Genomic DNA, 16816 nt, shown 5'->3' with positions numbered 1-16816 from the left:
TCATTTGGCAGTTTTTCAGTCTGCTTAAAATAGCCAGTTCAGACTGAAAACTTAAAATATCTGCAACTGATTGTTTCTGAAGAAAGTACCTTTATCTCCTCACTAATGTAAATGAAGGCTTATGTTTTTTCTCCCCATGTCAGCTTTTATTGTCTTTTCTTAAGGGTTCAGTGAAAATATTCTGCTTGCTTATTGTCTGTATTACAAATTCTTTTCCCTTCTTTTCAAATGCAGGGTTGTCCTATATCCACTTAGGTATTAACAGGATTAGATTTGGTTAAAGAATGGGGAATGCTGGAAAACTCACTGTTTACATTTGTTTTCAAGAGCTACCCAATTCATCGCCAGTAGCCCAACTCCAAAGGATTTCACTGTTTGCATTAAAATGAGTCTCCAATTGTAGAATTGGCAATTGATTTTTGCTTTGTGTATTTTATTTCCCATTTACAGGTGTGAGCATGGGAGTCTTACCTCTTCTCTATATAGTCTACTTAAATCTGATTTCAATCTTTGTGTAAGAAATTTACTTCTGATTACTCTTTATAGAATTTTTCCTTTTCAGACTGACTAGAATTCATTTTCAGAAGGAGTTTCAGTATTTCTTAGATTAATGTTTTTTTCCCTCCAAGACTTAATTCTTTCTTTTAGCATTGGATGAGCTTTTAAATCCTACTTCTTTGTGTGTGAGAGTTGGCTCATTGTTTTCCTTTCACAGATTTGTCCTCTGCACATGCTCAAGCGACTAATAATTAACTGTGATTCTTTTCTCTGAAGGAAGTTCCAGGAACAAGCTTGTTTAATTAATAATATTCCTTACCTACAGGAGTCATTGTCTCTTGATTTAAAGTGTTTATTTCTTTTTGATTGTATGATTCTTCTTTTATCAGCTATAGGGTAAAGTTCAAACACTTAGCTATTGTATGTTGTCTTCTTTCTAAGATGAGTGGATTTTTTCTTAGCTACAGCAGGTTCTATGTTTTTACATGAACAATCTTAATTCAGTTGTAGTTTGGGACTAAATTTGGTGCAAATAGTTGGATTTTCTATGTTGGCTGCTACACCATCTTGGCAGTATTCATTTTTTCCTTATTTGCTGAAGTATATAGATGCAGCTTAACCAAACAGTTTGCAGAGTATTTTTTAGTTCATTTCTGTGGGGTATGTGAATGCATAGCAGTCTATTAGCATTTTTTCTTCATTTTAGCATTTTTTACAAGTCTTATTTGCATATTTTATTTTGAATATATCCTCTCAACATTTTGGAAGGCATGAGATCTCTTCTTTGATTTCTCTTTTGTGTAATTTCTTGGGATTATTTCTGCAGTAGTGCTTAGGTTTTATCTTTCTCTTAAATGTTAGATTCTTGGATTTTCCTGTGATCTTCTGGGTCTCTTTGTCAGTAAATACAATCCTATATCTATTACTAGCCTTAGATTTAATGTGTTGTGGCTGCAATTCTTGATATTTTATTCTTTATTTCTCATGCTTATTCATATTGCTGTTATTTCCTATGAAGATTTTAGTCTTTTTGTATTTGGCTCTCCTGGATATAGTATGTCAATCTATTTTCTTATTGTTAAGTCCTATTGCTGCTATTTCTTTCTTCAGTTTGCATTTTCTTTCCTCTAACACTTCTTGAAGTTGGCTTTCTTGGCTACACAAGTAGTTTATGGTGTATTTTGCTCTTGTGATCATAATTAAGAGGTGATCCATTCTTTGTCCTCTGTCACCAAAAAGTTTGCTGTGGGGTTCTCCCAGGTCTCAAATTCTATTGAAGATTAAAACAGTATTGTTTAATTTTTCTACAAAGAGTGCATGTGCCATTCCAGCAATGGTTTTCTTATTTCTCTGACCTATATTGGTCCATTCAAAACCATGGATGCTCTCTATTTAAATACATTTTGTATTTTATTGCCTATTTCTTTGGCTCTGTTTTTAAGAAGGTGCCCAACAGGAAGTTTGATATTCTATAGCCAGGAACCTGTAATTGGAGTCTTTTCCGCATTTTAGAATGCTTATATTTTTCATAGCTTCTTTCCACATGATTAATGTGAAGAATTTGTCTTTTCCACGTGATTCTATTATTTTTAATTATTCTTGTTAAATCTCAGTTTGCTTCCTAAAAGCCAGGACTGAAGGTTTTCTGGTATATTTGCATTATAAGGTTTGTATCCAGTGGAATCAGAATAGTAGATTTAACTTCTAACAGGTAGCACTGAGGTTCGCTACGATATTAATCCAAATTCTATCTCAACATATTAGCGTAATATTCTGTGGGAGCTAAAAAGTGCAGGCGCATTATAGGAAGATGTGGCTGGTATCTCAAATGTGAACATATGATCAAATGCCATTGTTATTATTCAAGGTCTCAGAGTCTTTGCCCCTTAGAGTAAGTCTCTTGCCAAACATAAACAAAAAAAGGAGGAATACCTATATACCTATGGGTCTTTGTTATTATTTGGGTCTTCAGTATAATTTATATTGAACACATTAAAATTAAATCAAATTTACTAAATTAAATCATTTGAATATTTAGAAATATACGGGGGAGGGGTTTTCCAATTGTGCTTTTTCCTCAGGTAAACCAATCCAGATATAGCAAGATGGGTGAAACCGTGGATCGATGGCATCAAGGGTTACAGCAGGAGTCGAGCCTGCTACAGGAGTTGGCGAATCTGCGAATACAGGATCCACTGCCGCAGGGGGATCCACAGAGGAATCGGGACCGTGTGCCACTACAGCATCATTGAGTCACCTGGGGCCAAGTGAAAGCCTTATCCATGCAGGTTACTGAAATACTGAGAGTTCATGGCGTTGCGATGACACCTGAGAATCATCTCCTTGCTTCTTTTTCTTGTTTGACATCCACCTCTGCGAGGCCGCGTGACCATGACTACCATCGGCTACAGTAAAAGAGGACTGAAGGACACTGCTTGCCTGTTTCAGGGACACATCTCCTCCGTTGAGGAAATGGGTTATTTAGTTAAAGTTTGGAACATACGTTAAAGTTATTGGACCCTCACTTCTTGAGAGACTCAGTAATCTTATGGCGCTGATACAAAGTCTACCTGAAGAGACTGTTGCATTGTTTTCTATAATGCTTATTTATGTTTTGATACATTGTTCTATTTGTACCTGATGCTAAGTGGTTTGAAAGGTTACAAAGTTTATATATGTTTAAAAGCTTTGACAGCCTGTGCTCGTAAAAGCAGCAACAAAGTTTCTACACAAGCACTCAGTACCGTTACATTGTTTCTCTCCCTGTCAGCCTAGGTTCATTTTTAAACAAAAGAAAGGGGACATGTGGGGTTGGTGTATGATAGTAGCGTGGCAAACCCGCTAATCCTTAGGTTTAGCTAGAGTAATACTGGCAAACCAGTACAGTGTTAGGAATAGGAAGGTGAGGTATGGGTCAGTTGTGTTGGGAGAAGCTGGATGGACCTGGAGAGGTTCGGTTTAAACTGGTTTGATCTAGCCTGACAGGGGAAGATCGGAATGGGTCATGCTGAGGTGAGAAGAGCACAATGAATCCTTATGGGGAGTTTGGAAAGTTACTGAGGATCACAAGACTGAGAGGAGGGGGATGTTTGATGAGAGGGACATGTGGCAGGTACTTGATGTGTGGGATGTGCAGTCCACCACTTCCTCTATGGTGGAGAAGTTAGGGTGTTGGCAGGAAGTGACCTGTACCTGTACATGTTTATGCATGAGGTTTGCTCTGTGATTGGCTGGAAGTTACATCGTGAGTTAATGTTTACCTGTCAAAGCTGCTGCTAATAAATACAGACCCCCGAGCTTTGCCTGGGGTTGGTCTTTGTGGAACTCAGCCTTGTCTTATGTCTCATTGTTGGATCTAACCATTGCTACATAATCACTGAGATCTCTACTTCTTCGTCTGTATGCCAATGTCTGGCAATGATCACTACAAGCTATACGTGATCCACACCTGTATGTAACTTTCATAGTTATAGGTAACATAGTTCGGCAATTCTAGTGAGATTTTAAAAAAGAAGAAGTTACAGTATATTCATTTTAACCACAAAATACACAAACAATAAACACAAACAAATTCATACCCTCCAACATTTCACCGATGAAAATAGGGATGCCCTATTCCACAATGATAATTTTACTATTTATACCCCCACACATTGATTACTTGTTTACTTTCGAAATAATATTCCCATGATGCAGCTTCCACAATTACACCCTAATATTTTTTTACTGAATTTGCAATTTACACATTACTATCATTTTATGATACTCCTCTGCCATTTATTTGAAAAATCTTAAGAGCTGTTCTATACATACCACATAAAACTTGTGGAATCTAGATGGTTGGGATATGTACTTCAAAATGCAGCAGTGGGAGTCATATTTTAAAATGGTTAAAACTGAAATTAAACAAGATGGTAATGCTGTTAAGGAGTGGCTATAGTATGGAGTACTGTAGTCTCACTTACCCAAGAGCGATACAGTTAGGAGCTTAAAAGGACCTCTTAAAAGGCAGGTTGGAGTTTACACCACGAGTCCCTTTTTCCTAATCTTAATAACTAGGTTGCTGCTTCTACATGTGCCAGTATTTCCCATGCTGATTTATGGTTCTAAACACTTTCCTGGTAGAGCAAAAAACTTTCTTCCAATATAAATGTACTGGTCTATTAAAATTTTTATATTTTATATCTAGCCCACAAACTTGAGGGTTGTTTAAAATAGCACATCTTTATCTAGGCCTTGGCAAACTTCCCTTCTTTTGACATTATTTCCTTTACCACAGTCGGCTGAGAGCCTAGTTCATGGAGTCCGCTGATACAGTGACACACAGAATTACATTGACATTCAGGAGCCAAAATACAGGAACTGTCTATGGTGCCAGTACTTGACAGATCTCTTAATTCAAATGTTGCATTGTTAGTCCAGCTGTAACTGCAAACAAAGTACGGGATTTGAAGAAGAAAAAGGAGGGAGGGGGGTGTCCCAACTTCCGTAAACCACCAGAAAGAGATTCTGTTCATTCTTCAGGGTGAAACAGAACAGGACGTACAGACTCACTACAGGCAAAGTACAACACAGAGAAACAGAGCACAAATTTGATGTTTTCATGGGTTCATCTGTATGTTTACTCCTTCATTTGATAAATGGAGTACATCAGCTCCTGGTCAAAAACCATGGTACTTAAGGCCTCTTTGATAGGCCTTTCACAATTTTTCCTTACCCACCTGGGGTATGAGACTGCCCTCAAAACTGTGAAAGAAGTTATGGGATATTGCCTTTAGTGATTTGCAATATTGCTTGCATGTGACCTGTGGCCCATCTGTGTCAGGAATCTAATACCTACAGGGTTTTTTGTTATCTCCCTACCTTAAGAATTGGACTGTATCTAACTACTGTCGTCTGTTTTCTAAAGCCAGATTAAATGTTTTCCATTCTGAAGTGCTGAGGAGAAGATTGGCTGGTGTCCCATACCAAGACAGGCTGTGCCTATGTTCCCAAGATGCTTTACTGCATTGTAGTCTGTATAAACAGGTTAGAAAGCATCTAATCAATCCAATACTAACGAAACAACCTAGAATTACTGACTTACTGGTATTTTATGTCATGGTTCTCCTTGAGGATAAGTTTAATACATTGGCTGCAGCAAAATTCCTCTTGGAGGTAGTAAGAATCAGAAATCAATATTTACAGGCTAAAGCTCCTCTGTTGGCTAGTAAGGCCGATCCAACACCTTAATAACTGTTGATATTTACTATTGTTGTACTGTGCTGTAAACCACTGAGCCTTGGGCTTGCCGATCAGAAGGTCGGCGGTTCAAATCCCCGCGATGGAGTGAGCTCCCGTTGTTCGATCCAAGCTCCTGCCAACCTAGCAGTTCGAAAGCACACCATGCAAGTAGATAAATAGGTACCGCTCTGGCGGGAAGGTAAACGGCGTTTCCGTGCGCTGCTCTGGTTTGCCAGAAGCGGCTTTGTCATGCTGGCCACATGACCTGGAAGCTATACGCCGGCTCCCTCGGCCAGTAAAGTGAGATGAGCACTGCAACCCCAGAGTCGGTCACGACTGGACCTAATGGTCAGGGGTCCCTTTACCTTTACCTTATGATACGAGAAGACCCCACCTCTCTCAAGTTCTGAGGCATGTGCAGAGGGTTTGGGAAGGGGGATGAGTGATTATTATGCTAAGCCATAATTTGTGAACCTCTGGTCAAATACCAATCCTGTGTGAAATACAGTACTTTCAAAACAGTGAAATCTCAAATGTTCCCTCTTCCTCATCTTTTTCCTTAGGGCACAGTCTGACAATGGCTGCGCTCCTTTATCTCAGGTTGGGGACAGAGGGTGGCGCTAGGGAAGGAGTTGTGGCCGTGGCACTCCTTGGTGTGTGGAGTCACGCAGGGCGCAATCCTTTCCCCGTTGCTTTTTAATATCTTTATGCGTCCCCTCGCCCAGATTGTCCGGAGTTTTGGGCTGGGTTGTCATCAATATGCTGATGACATCTAGATTTATCTGTTGATGGACGGCCATCGTGCTTTGGCCACAGACACACTGACCAAGTGCTTGGAAGCTGTGGCTGGATGGCTACCTGGTTGAAGTTAAATCCTTCGAAGACAGAGGTCCTCTGGTTGGGTCAGAACAACATGGGGTTGGGGGGTCAACTCCCATCTCTTGCGAGGGCTCAATTAGTACCAGCGCCTTCTTTCAAGAGTTTGGGTGTAACCTTTGACGCCTCCCTTTCCATGAAGGCGCAGGTTGCAGCCACAGCTAAGGTGGCATTTTTCCATCTCCGCTGAGTCCTGATCTGGCCGCAGTGATCCATGCAACGGTCACCTCCAGGCTTGATTATTGTAACTTGCTTTACGCAGGGCTGCCCCTGAAGCCGACCCAGAAACGCCAGCGGGTGCAGAATGCCGCAGCGAGGCTCCTTAGGGCGTCCCGGCCACGGGACCACATTCATCCAGTGCTTTACCAGCTGCACTGGCTCCCGGTGGAGCACAGGATCAGATTTAAGGTGCTGGTTTTGACCTTTAAAGCCCTATGCGGCTTGGGACCCTCGTACCTATGGAACCGCCTCTCCTCGTATGCCCTGCGGAGGACCTTAAGTTCCACAAATAACAATTTTTGGAGATCCCGAGCCATAAGGTGGCTAGATTGGCCTCAACTAGGGCCAGGGCCTTTTCAGTATTGGCCCTGACTTGGTGGAACGCTCTCTCGCAGGAGACCAGGGCCCTACGGGATTTGACAACTTTCCACAGGATCTGCAAGACTAAGCTGTTCTGCCTGGCCTTTGGGCTGGACTCAGTTTGACCACTATGTTTCCCCTTTCTTATGGTTTTGATTTGGGCCATTTTAAAATGAGGCTGCATTAAAAAAAAAAAATCTGGATTGTATTTTAATCTGCATTTTAATCTATTGTTTTTCTTTCTTTTACGTTTTTGTTGTTGATGTCAGCCGCCCTGCTCTCGCTGGGGAGGGCGTGGTGTGTGTGTGTGTGTGTGTGTGTGTGTGTGTGTGTGTGTATATATATATATATATATATATATATATATATATATATATATACCCTGTTTCTCATATTTTAAGACATACCCATAAAATAAGCCATAGCAGGATTTTTAAGCATTCAAGGAATATAAGCCATACCCCGAAAATAAGACATAGTGATAGGCACAGCAGCAATGCCGGCCGCGGCAGGAGGAGGAGGAAAAAAATAAGACATCCCTTGAAAATAGGCCATAGTGTGTTTTTTTGAGGAAAAAATAAATATAAGACATGTCTTATAATATGAGAAACACGGTATATATATAATAATCATCATCATCATTATTATTATTTAGACTCTTCCTAGAGAGTGAAAGTTGATCCTTGGGTATTTCTGTTGATAACATTTTCTCTTTCATGACTATCCCCAGGTTCAGCACCTTTGCATTTTGCCTTGAAGTTTTCTCATCTACTTCTTCCTGGTTTGCTGAACTCCTGCTTAGGTCTACTCTGTTAATGAATAACACCTGGCACTTGCCATTTTAGATAGGAGCAAAGTTTCAGAAAGCCAAATAATTGCACTGGGGCAGATCTCAAAATGCAATCCCAAGCCTTGTTACGGCTGCTTTTGGGAGTAATGTACACAGATGTTCCTCTTTAACATCTTAAAATGACTGTAGTTGAATGTGCAGCTTGGTAGTGAAATAGATATATACAGTATATATATATAAACAATTGTTAAATTACATTTTTAGAAATATTTAGAACTGGAAGAAGGGGTTAGGAAGCTGTAAACAATAAAACTGGAGTAAAGTTAAAGTCACACTGGTTTGCAAACTACACTACTTTACTGTATAAGCCAGGCATCCCCAAACTTTGGCCCTCCAGATGTTTTGGCCTACAACTCCCATGATCTCTAGCTAACAGGACCAGTGGTCAGGGATGATGGGAATTGTAGTCCCAAACATCTGGAGGGCCAAAGTTTGGGGATGCCTGGTTTAAGCAATCTGAATAGTTTATAAGATCCTGCCCTGAGTTGGAGGTGATCAGGGTTGTCTATAAAAGGTGCTCACAAGTGACTTTCTCCATGGTGATCACATGATATTATGTTAAAACCAGCTCCAAACAATCCATGATCTGAAGCCAAGGTTTATACTTTATTTCCTTATTATGGTTTGTTTTGGAGAAACAAATCATGAGTGTTGGTTTGGTTTTAATGCTAAGCCAGCCACCTTTTAAAAGCTGAATTTTTCCTATTTCAAACTCAGAAGAACAAATAGGAGAGGAGACATGCTTCCAGTCTCACCTCACCCCACCCAAATAAATAGTGAGGGAAGAGGAGAGAACCACCTCCACTCGGTTTTCCATACAGTATATATATATTTACACTCCAAATCTCAGAGCTGCTTTCCACTCAGATCAAAGGGCAGCACAGCCCCTACCAAAACAATAAACTCAGGTGAAACCAAAGGAAATAAACAATAATACATTAAGCCTGTGTCAATTTAGCCTGCAATCCTATCCACCCTTAACTTGTGTGGGCTTGCTCCTTAGTCAGTGAAACTTTATTAGTCAGTGGAGCTTATTTCTGAGTGAACATATAAGGGACTGAACAGGTGAAACTGTGTGTGTCTTGAATGGATAAAAGCTTTCAGTTACATTTAGCATAGCAAATTTTGTGTTTGTAGTTCCTAAAGCTAGATTCAGATTGATTAACCAAACACATGGTAAATCGTAAAGGGTGGATATTGTTATATTTTATTTATTAAGCCAATTTGCCTTTTTAATTGACTTTAATCAGTGCCTGGAATGGGCAAAACAGGAAGTAGGGTGGTCCCAAAACTGGAGAAAAGTAGAAGTGGAATGGTTAGGCCAGGGTCAGTTTTGGCTTCCTCTTTGTTGAACAAGCATCCTGATTTGCTTAAACAAATCTTATTTGGAGGTTATATTATATCTAGTCTTGATGAGCATTTATCCTGATTTGTTCATGGGGTGGTTAATATGTAAATGAGCATTTTTCATGGGTTTATCCTAATTTGCTTATGGGATGTTTATACATCTTCCTGCTAATCATTTTTTCATCCTACTTCTTAAAGCATTTCCCTGTCACTTTCTAAGCCACAAAAGTCAATTTTTAAAAAAGTGGCTTTGTTGTGCTAGGTAGTTTGCAGTTTAATTCCTCCTGCAAAATAGTGAAAGCATGGAGGCACCCTTTGACTACTTGAAAAGAAGCAGTAAAAGTTATCTGCAAGTGGAAAAACATCCCGCCCCACTTCAAGCACTCGCTTTTAATTCTTTTCTATTACTGTGTTTTTACTTTCTATCTGTTTTGATAAAAAATTAACTTTTATGCTTTGTTATAATCTATAAAGGTAAAGGGACCCCTGACCATTAGGTCCAGCCATGACCTACTCCATCATGCAAATATATTTGACATACAGTAAGCCCTCAATTTACGTTGGAGTAAAACTGTCAAGAAGCATCTCTGCACACCTTTTGAATAACAGTCTGTAAATATAAAATAAGGCAGTGTCAGCAATCAATATCACTGGTGGGGTGGTGGCCAGGGGGGGGGGGAATTACAAACTTGTGGGCCAATGTTAATTCCTGGAAATGATACTAGTGTATCACTTACCAGTGCTTCTAATTACTGCAGAGTAATTCTGTGAAAATTACAACCGATGACTCATTTTTCATTTTCATACATAGTTAAAGGGAATTAAACTTTGGAAATGATACCAGTGTGAAAGAACCTTGGAAACTGACTTTAATGAATCTGAATTCCAATTATCACTTACAACATGCTGTGTATAGCTCAGCTCATCAAGACTTCTCACTCATACACACACATGTTTGCACGAAGTCAGTGGTGTGCATTTCTATGAGCAAAGCAAACAAATTTACTTTCACATACTATGGAAGAATTCCTGATGGGTTTAGTAATTTTCTGCAATGAAAAGACACATGCTCAAGACTGGATTGCTTTCTACTCTTTTCCAAAACTTGATGTAGCTTATGAACAAACTGCTACTCAGTGGACCCGCTGCATATTTTCTCTCTCACACATAATCTGTGACAAAGTCCAAACTGGTACACTTGTACTTTTCTGAAAGCTTAACCAGTTACAGAACAGTGGTGCTTGTGCACTCTCCAAATCTTAAAAGGATCACAAAGTTCTTGGAAGAGAGCCAGCCCATCCAAAATTTTCAGACTATTGTTTGGAATTTGGGTCAGTAACAGGGCTATAAAAGAAAAGCAAAAACCCACAGCTTTCTAGAACGTTTATGCTGTCTTCTGTGAACTGGGAATATTTTTCTGCCCATTCAAAAAACAGCCTCTCTTTCTGGACAAATCAAACAAAACTGGAGTGTAGCAAGAGACATGAAATTACTAGCAGTGAGCAGACTAAGTGTGGTTTTCCTACTTTTAACCTAATTTTAAAAGTCACAGAATCTAGTCTTCCTCTCTCTCTAGTCCTCACGATGGGGAAACAACTCTTGCCATGTCTCTTCCACATGTCATGGTCTTACCATGTGCAATGTTCACATGCCACTTTCAACTGTCCCCAGGTCAGCATGGCACTTCAAAAGACCACTGGAGAAACATTAAACATTGCTGCTTATCACACAGATGACCCATATAGAGATAGATTTTGAGTAGCAGGCACACATGGGACTTTCCAAAATAAATAATAAATAATAAAACGCATTGGTAAGACAGAAACAAAACAGAAACTTTGCTATGTTATGCACGTCCTGTACCATGTAATCTGAGTACTTTCATTAATTGTTCTATTGCATTTTGGCCCCATGTTAGATAAACACTAATAAAGCTATTACTCATACAGACGTACCTTGGAGGTCGAATGGAATCTGTTCCGGAAGTACGTTCAACTTCCAAAACGTTCGACTTCCAAAATCAAAAATCCTGCAGAAAATGTTTGGTCCAAAGTCCAATATCAGCAAATAAGCAGCCCTTTTTATGCTGACAGAACAAAAATTCATTTTTACGCATTTATAGCTCTTTCTATGCTGATTTTTCCGAAAAGGACTACCACAACACTCCCCCCTGCTTTTTTCCACCTTCGATACATCCTTAATTCACAATTACAAACAAATGTGAAATTTGCATTTGATATTTGAACAGCTAGTTCAAATATTTAACATTGGTTCTAATTCATACATACAGTACATACATACAAGTATTTCTTTACCTGTGCATGCACACCTTTAAAAAAAGATCCAGGAAGTGTGCATGGACAAGTTAGTAGCTGGGAAGAGCAATTCAAATCCTGATCCACAGTGCTGGATGAGATTAGGATGGGATGGAGTTGTCCCTCCACCCAGCCATGCCCAGCTTTGCCGTTGGCAAGGAAGCCACACTAGCAAAGAATGTCCCAACATGCCCACTAAATCTGCTGGAAAATACCACCACCATTATCCCTGCCTGAAATGGGGCATTTTGGGGGGCAGTACTGTATCAGCACAGGATTTTCTGGATCCCAAGCTGGCCCTGCTTCTGCCATCATGTGATGGCAATGGGCCTGATCCAAGTCTCTTTGCTGCATCAGCCTGGGAGCAAAGAGGTCATTTCACCACTTCTGTAGCACCCTTCTTCCCTTGTTCACACAAGTGGAGGGGCTGAAGATGGGGGGTGGTTGTGCCACTCCATCAAGCCCTGCCACTGATGGCCAGGGACTTGGTCTTCTGTCTTCATTATCATGTTTCACAATGGGGAAAATGAAGTCTTCTGCTTTAGGGAGGGGACAATAACTATTCTGTTTGCTTGTTTGTTTTTAATTCTTAATACCAAAGTATTGTGCAAGTGTGGTGTTTACCTGACCAAGGCTTGCACAAGAGGAATAAAAAGGTCTTACATAAGACCTTTGAATTAATTCTTTATTTTATTTACATTTCAGTTTCCCAGGTAATTTCTTTCACTTACTCATTTATTTACATACCCCTTTCCTCTACGGAACAACTACTCTGTGAGGCCCATGGTCACCCAACGAGCTTCATAGTAAGTGGAGATTTGAACCCTGGTCTCTGAGCGTCTAGTCCACACTCTAATCACTACACCACACTAGCTCTACGTCAGGCATCCCCAAACTTCGGCCCTCCAGATGTTTTGGACTACAATTCCCATCATCCCTGACCACTGGTCCTGTTAACTAGGGATCATGGGAGTTGTAAGCCAAAACATCTGGAGGGCCGCAGATTGGGGATGCCTGGTCTAGTGGAGATCTTGAGGAAACAGCTCCTCTTGATTAGATTGCTTAAGCTCAAGCATGTCTTTAGCAGGCCTTTAGCTATTGGTGGAAATAGGCACCTTCATTCTCAACTGTGCTCCTCTATAAGCAAAATGGCTAGGAATGGAAGCAATAGTGTGGCTTTGGAGACCACTCACTGAAACTCTCTACAAGTGACAAACTGCCCACCGAGAAAAAATGTGCTAAGGAGCAGTGGGCAGATGTGGAACAGGTTATTCATTACTTTTCGGGTTTTCCACAGTAATGTTTCCAGATTAAATGTTAAGCATCGCAGGCGTTTTGATGACAAGCTGTGGAAGCTGCAAAAACCTTGCCTGCAAGAAGGAGCATCTCCGAACTTCTGTCTGGAAGCGCTCAATATTCCATAACATCGGTGCCAACTCCCTGGGGTCCGAGCACCCACAAAATTCCCCATGAAGGCGCCGGATTCCCACAATTGAGGCGCAATTGGGAGGTTGGCAAAGCACAATAAACCACCCTGCTTGGTCCCCAACCCCAGGGACTATCAAGTCAGGTATAAGTCAGTAGCGGCACTTTGAGCACATTCCCCCCTCCGCTGAAAACAAATGCCTCGGAACCCAGGCGTCTGTTTTAAGCACACTTCAGAATGCGACCCCTTTCTTTCCCCGAAGTCAAAAGTCCTCGGGACCAGAGCGACCCCCCCCCTTTCCAAAGCGCTTCGCCTCTTGCCTCCCCCCCCCCCCGCTCCCAGGAGCAGCAGCCTCCTCGCCCCGACGCGGCTCCGCTCCTTACCTCTCGAGGCGGCGGGGGAACCTCCGGCCAAAGCAGAAGCAGCAGCAGCAGCGACCGGGAGGCGCGACGGCGGCGGCGGGACGCAAGGAAGCCGGGGAAGCGGAGGTGCCGGCGGGCTTTGTCTGGCTGGGTCTCGCCGCCCGGCCCCCCGCCCCGCCGTCTCTCGGGAGCGTAGTGGCGCTTTGCGGGGCCCCCGGTTCCTTGGGGCCGAGCGGCCCCGCGTCAGGCTCGGCGAGGCTCCCCAACAACGCGCGCCAGGCGGGCGATCCGGGTCCGGGCGGGGGGCGGCGGCGGCAGGGGCAGCGTTGGAAAGGAAGAGGAAGTCGCTCCTGGACGAGGCCGGGGAGCAACAGGCGGGAGCGAGCGAGCGAGGGAGGGAGGGAGGGAGGCCCGGCGAGGAGGCGGGCGAGAGGGAGGGAGGGAGGGCAGGCGGCGGCCAGGTTGGCACTTCAGGAATTCGGGGCGGCGCGGGCAAGCGAGCCAGCGGGTGTTGCAGGTGCCTGGCTGCGAGGTTGGCCGCGGCTCCAAAAAACCTGGGCTCCGCGCAAAGTAAGAAAAGTGTGCCTCTGAGGACGTCCAGAGCGCTTTCCCCTCCCTCGCATCTGGGGCAGAGTTCGGCGAGCGCAAGTGGGGGGGAGACCACTGCTTTACCTTCGTAGAGCATGGGTTTGGGGGTCAGTTTTAGCCGGGCGACATCGCAAGGAGTGCCTCTGAGCATGCTCAGAGTGCTTTTCTTTCGCCAGATCTAGTTCTACGCGGACAGAAGTGCTCGTTGCGCGCCCTTTGGGAAAGTGTTTTCTGTTGTTCCGCGGCGCAGGGTCGGGAGCGCAGAGCTGAGGAATCAGTGCGGAGAAGCCCAGCGCTCCTTCCCTTTGGCTCCCTCCCTCCCTCCCTCCATCCCTTTTTCTTTGGTCCTCTTTGCAATTGACTCCCCGCTCCCTTCCCAGGACGGCGGAAAATATGAAACGTGAAAGGGAAACGCGAGAGGCTTCTTGCTTCGCAAGCCCGAGGGAGCTGGAGCAGAGAAGGCGGGCTCTGCAAAGGGAAGGAGGAGCGGGTGCGTCAGCTGCCATCGAAACATTCCGCGGCGGAAGTTTTGCAGGGTTGCGTGATTGCCGGCCAAATTCTCGAAATCACTGCAGAAAGAAGAAAAGGCATGAAGAATCGGGATGTTCATGACGCTGTTTCTTAGCTCTACTTTGCACCTCTCACATATGCCCAGCTTTAAGTTAAATCAGGCTCATAATATGGATTTGTTTTATGTATGTACTTGTGCTCCCCTTTAATATTTAAATTTATTAAAAGTTGCTAAACGTAATTATTGACAACACAATAATTGTGAAGCTTTTATCATCTTGTGGCACACATTTTTTAAAGCCCATACAGTAAGTCCCACTAAATCCAGTGGAGACCTTTCTCAGTGAGCACAGTAAGTCCACAGCTTGTGTGCAATCATATTACCGGTAGAAGTGCATGGAAAAGAAGGAGGAGGAGGAGGATTCAGGGGGAAATTACTTTGGCAATCCCACCTGCCGCTCACCCAATGGGGTTTGACTATATGCGATTTTGGCTTTAGGTGCAGTCCCCGGAACATAAGCCCCAAGTAAGTTGCGGGCCTACTGTATGCCTAAGATGTGGCTAGAAAACTCAACAAGCACCGGGTATGTTGATGCAGCCTAGAAGAGCATTAGCTTATTTTGCTGCTGCATCACATTGTTAATTCATATGAAGTTTGTGGTCTACTAAGATCCCTAGATCCTTTACACATGTTCCCCATCTTATATTTTTGAAGCTGGTCCCTCCTGCATAAATATAGAACCTGACATTTGTCTCTATTGAAATTCATTTTGTTAACCTAGACCCACTTATCCAATTGTTAAAGTCATTTTGTATTCTGATTCTGCCTTTGCGGTGTCATCTGCAGATTGGATGAGCATCCCCCTCAATTACTTCATCCAAGTATCTAGATTCAGGTAGGTAGCCGTGTTGGTCTGACGCAGTTGAAATAAATTTAAAAAATGTCCAGTAGCACCTTAGAGACCAAATAAGTTTGTTCTGGGTATAAGCTTTTCTTCAGGTATCTGAAGAAGTGTGCATGCACACGGCAGCTTATATCCAGAACATACTTAGTTGGTATCTAAGGTACTATTGGACAAATTTTTTAATTTTTTAATTTATTTCACCCAAGTAGTTTATAAAGACGTTGAACAACAACAGGCACAGAACCCTGTGGCACAGAACTGACAGGGCAAGAAAGTACAAGAACAAGAGAATAGCCTTTTTTAAAGGTGAGATCATTCTGAAGCCAGATTCTCTGTCTAATCAAGTCCTCCTGCGAAATGTCTGTCAGTGGTGTCCGTAGTTTTCTTTGAGGGTTTTGTATTCCTAAGCACATTTATTATTAGCAGGTTTAATTAATACTCTAAGACGCTGCTTTACTTTCCTAAAGATATCACGAGAAATCATCCTTTTAGGAAAGCAGAATGTCACTGAAGGGCTAACTGCATTTGCTTTGTTAAGGACTGTTGCATTGATATAGATACATAGATATGCATACTTTGCTCTCCTTTATAGATTTGGCTTGAATATCAGAAGGATGTTCTTCCTTTTTCCTCTGAATGCTAACTTTGTCTCTCTTTTAGCAGCTGGAAGGGAAGTGGGACTGAAGGCTTAACCTTCTGAAAGGAATGACTGCCAGTTGCTTTAGCAGTAGCCAAAAGGAAATGTATTCATAGTTTCCCCAGTGGTTTGTCAGGAACATTTCCTTCATGCCATATTTATAGGATACATTTGGGGCCTGGTCCCTGCCAATACAAATTTCTTTTCAGCCGCATAGCTTATTGGGTAACCTTGGGCTAGTAATTCTCTCCCAGCCTAACCTCCTTAATAGTTGTTTTTTTTAATCCTGTGTATTTGTTTATTTATCACAGAACTTTATTCTATCCCATCTTTCTATAATGGGCACTCAAGGTGGCTTATAACAGACTGAAAGCAATAAATATAACAATGAAATAATAAATGGCAGCAGCTGAGAATATTTATATGGGAGACTAAATCAATTAAATGAATTGCCCCTGAATGAGCTGAGTTCCAAGAACAATGACCGCCCCATCACACCTCGGATGATCAGGGGCTCTGGAATGGAAGGGGGAACTCTCTGCACTTCCCTAATTTACTTGGTGGGACGGTAGAATAAAAACCTAATAAAAAAACCTCTCCAATAAGAAGTGATAATTACAAGTTGCCTTGTAGGTTTGTGGTACATACTTATTTTAAAAAAATGATATCACATTTTCCTAAATATAATCCATTGTAACAA

At 42.2% G+C, this 16816-nt stretch overlaps 1 protein-coding gene across 4 annotated transcripts in view; it reads right to left on the bottom strand.

The window, feature by feature from the left end:
- Window positions 1-14341, bottom strand: part of RIN2 (Ras and Rab interactor 2) — a 68316-nt gene extending 53975 nt beyond the window's left edge. Inside the window, exons 1-2 of one of the 4 annotated variants that reach the window (XM_035101972.2) lie at window positions 13498-13866; window positions 4312-4394 (exon numbers count right to left, since the gene is read on the bottom strand). The gene's annotated coding sequence lies outside the window, so the exon portion shown is untranslated. Of the gene's footprint in view, window positions 1-4311; window positions 4395-11328; window positions 13421-13497; window positions 13867-14148 lie in introns of those variants that run through there. The other 3 variants (XM_035101975.2, XM_035101971.2, XM_035101973.2) reach the window with 3 other exon arrangements.
- Window positions 14342-16816: the final 2475 nt, after the last annotated feature.

Source organism: Zootoca vivipara, chromosome 8, assembly GCF_963506605.1.
Source record: "Zootoca vivipara chromosome 8, rZooViv1.1, whole genome shotgun sequence".
NCBI classification, from domain to species: Eukaryota; Metazoa; Chordata; class Lepidosauria; order Squamata; family Lacertidae; genus Zootoca; species Zootoca vivipara.
This window is presented reverse-complemented; position numbering and strand designations above follow the sequence as displayed.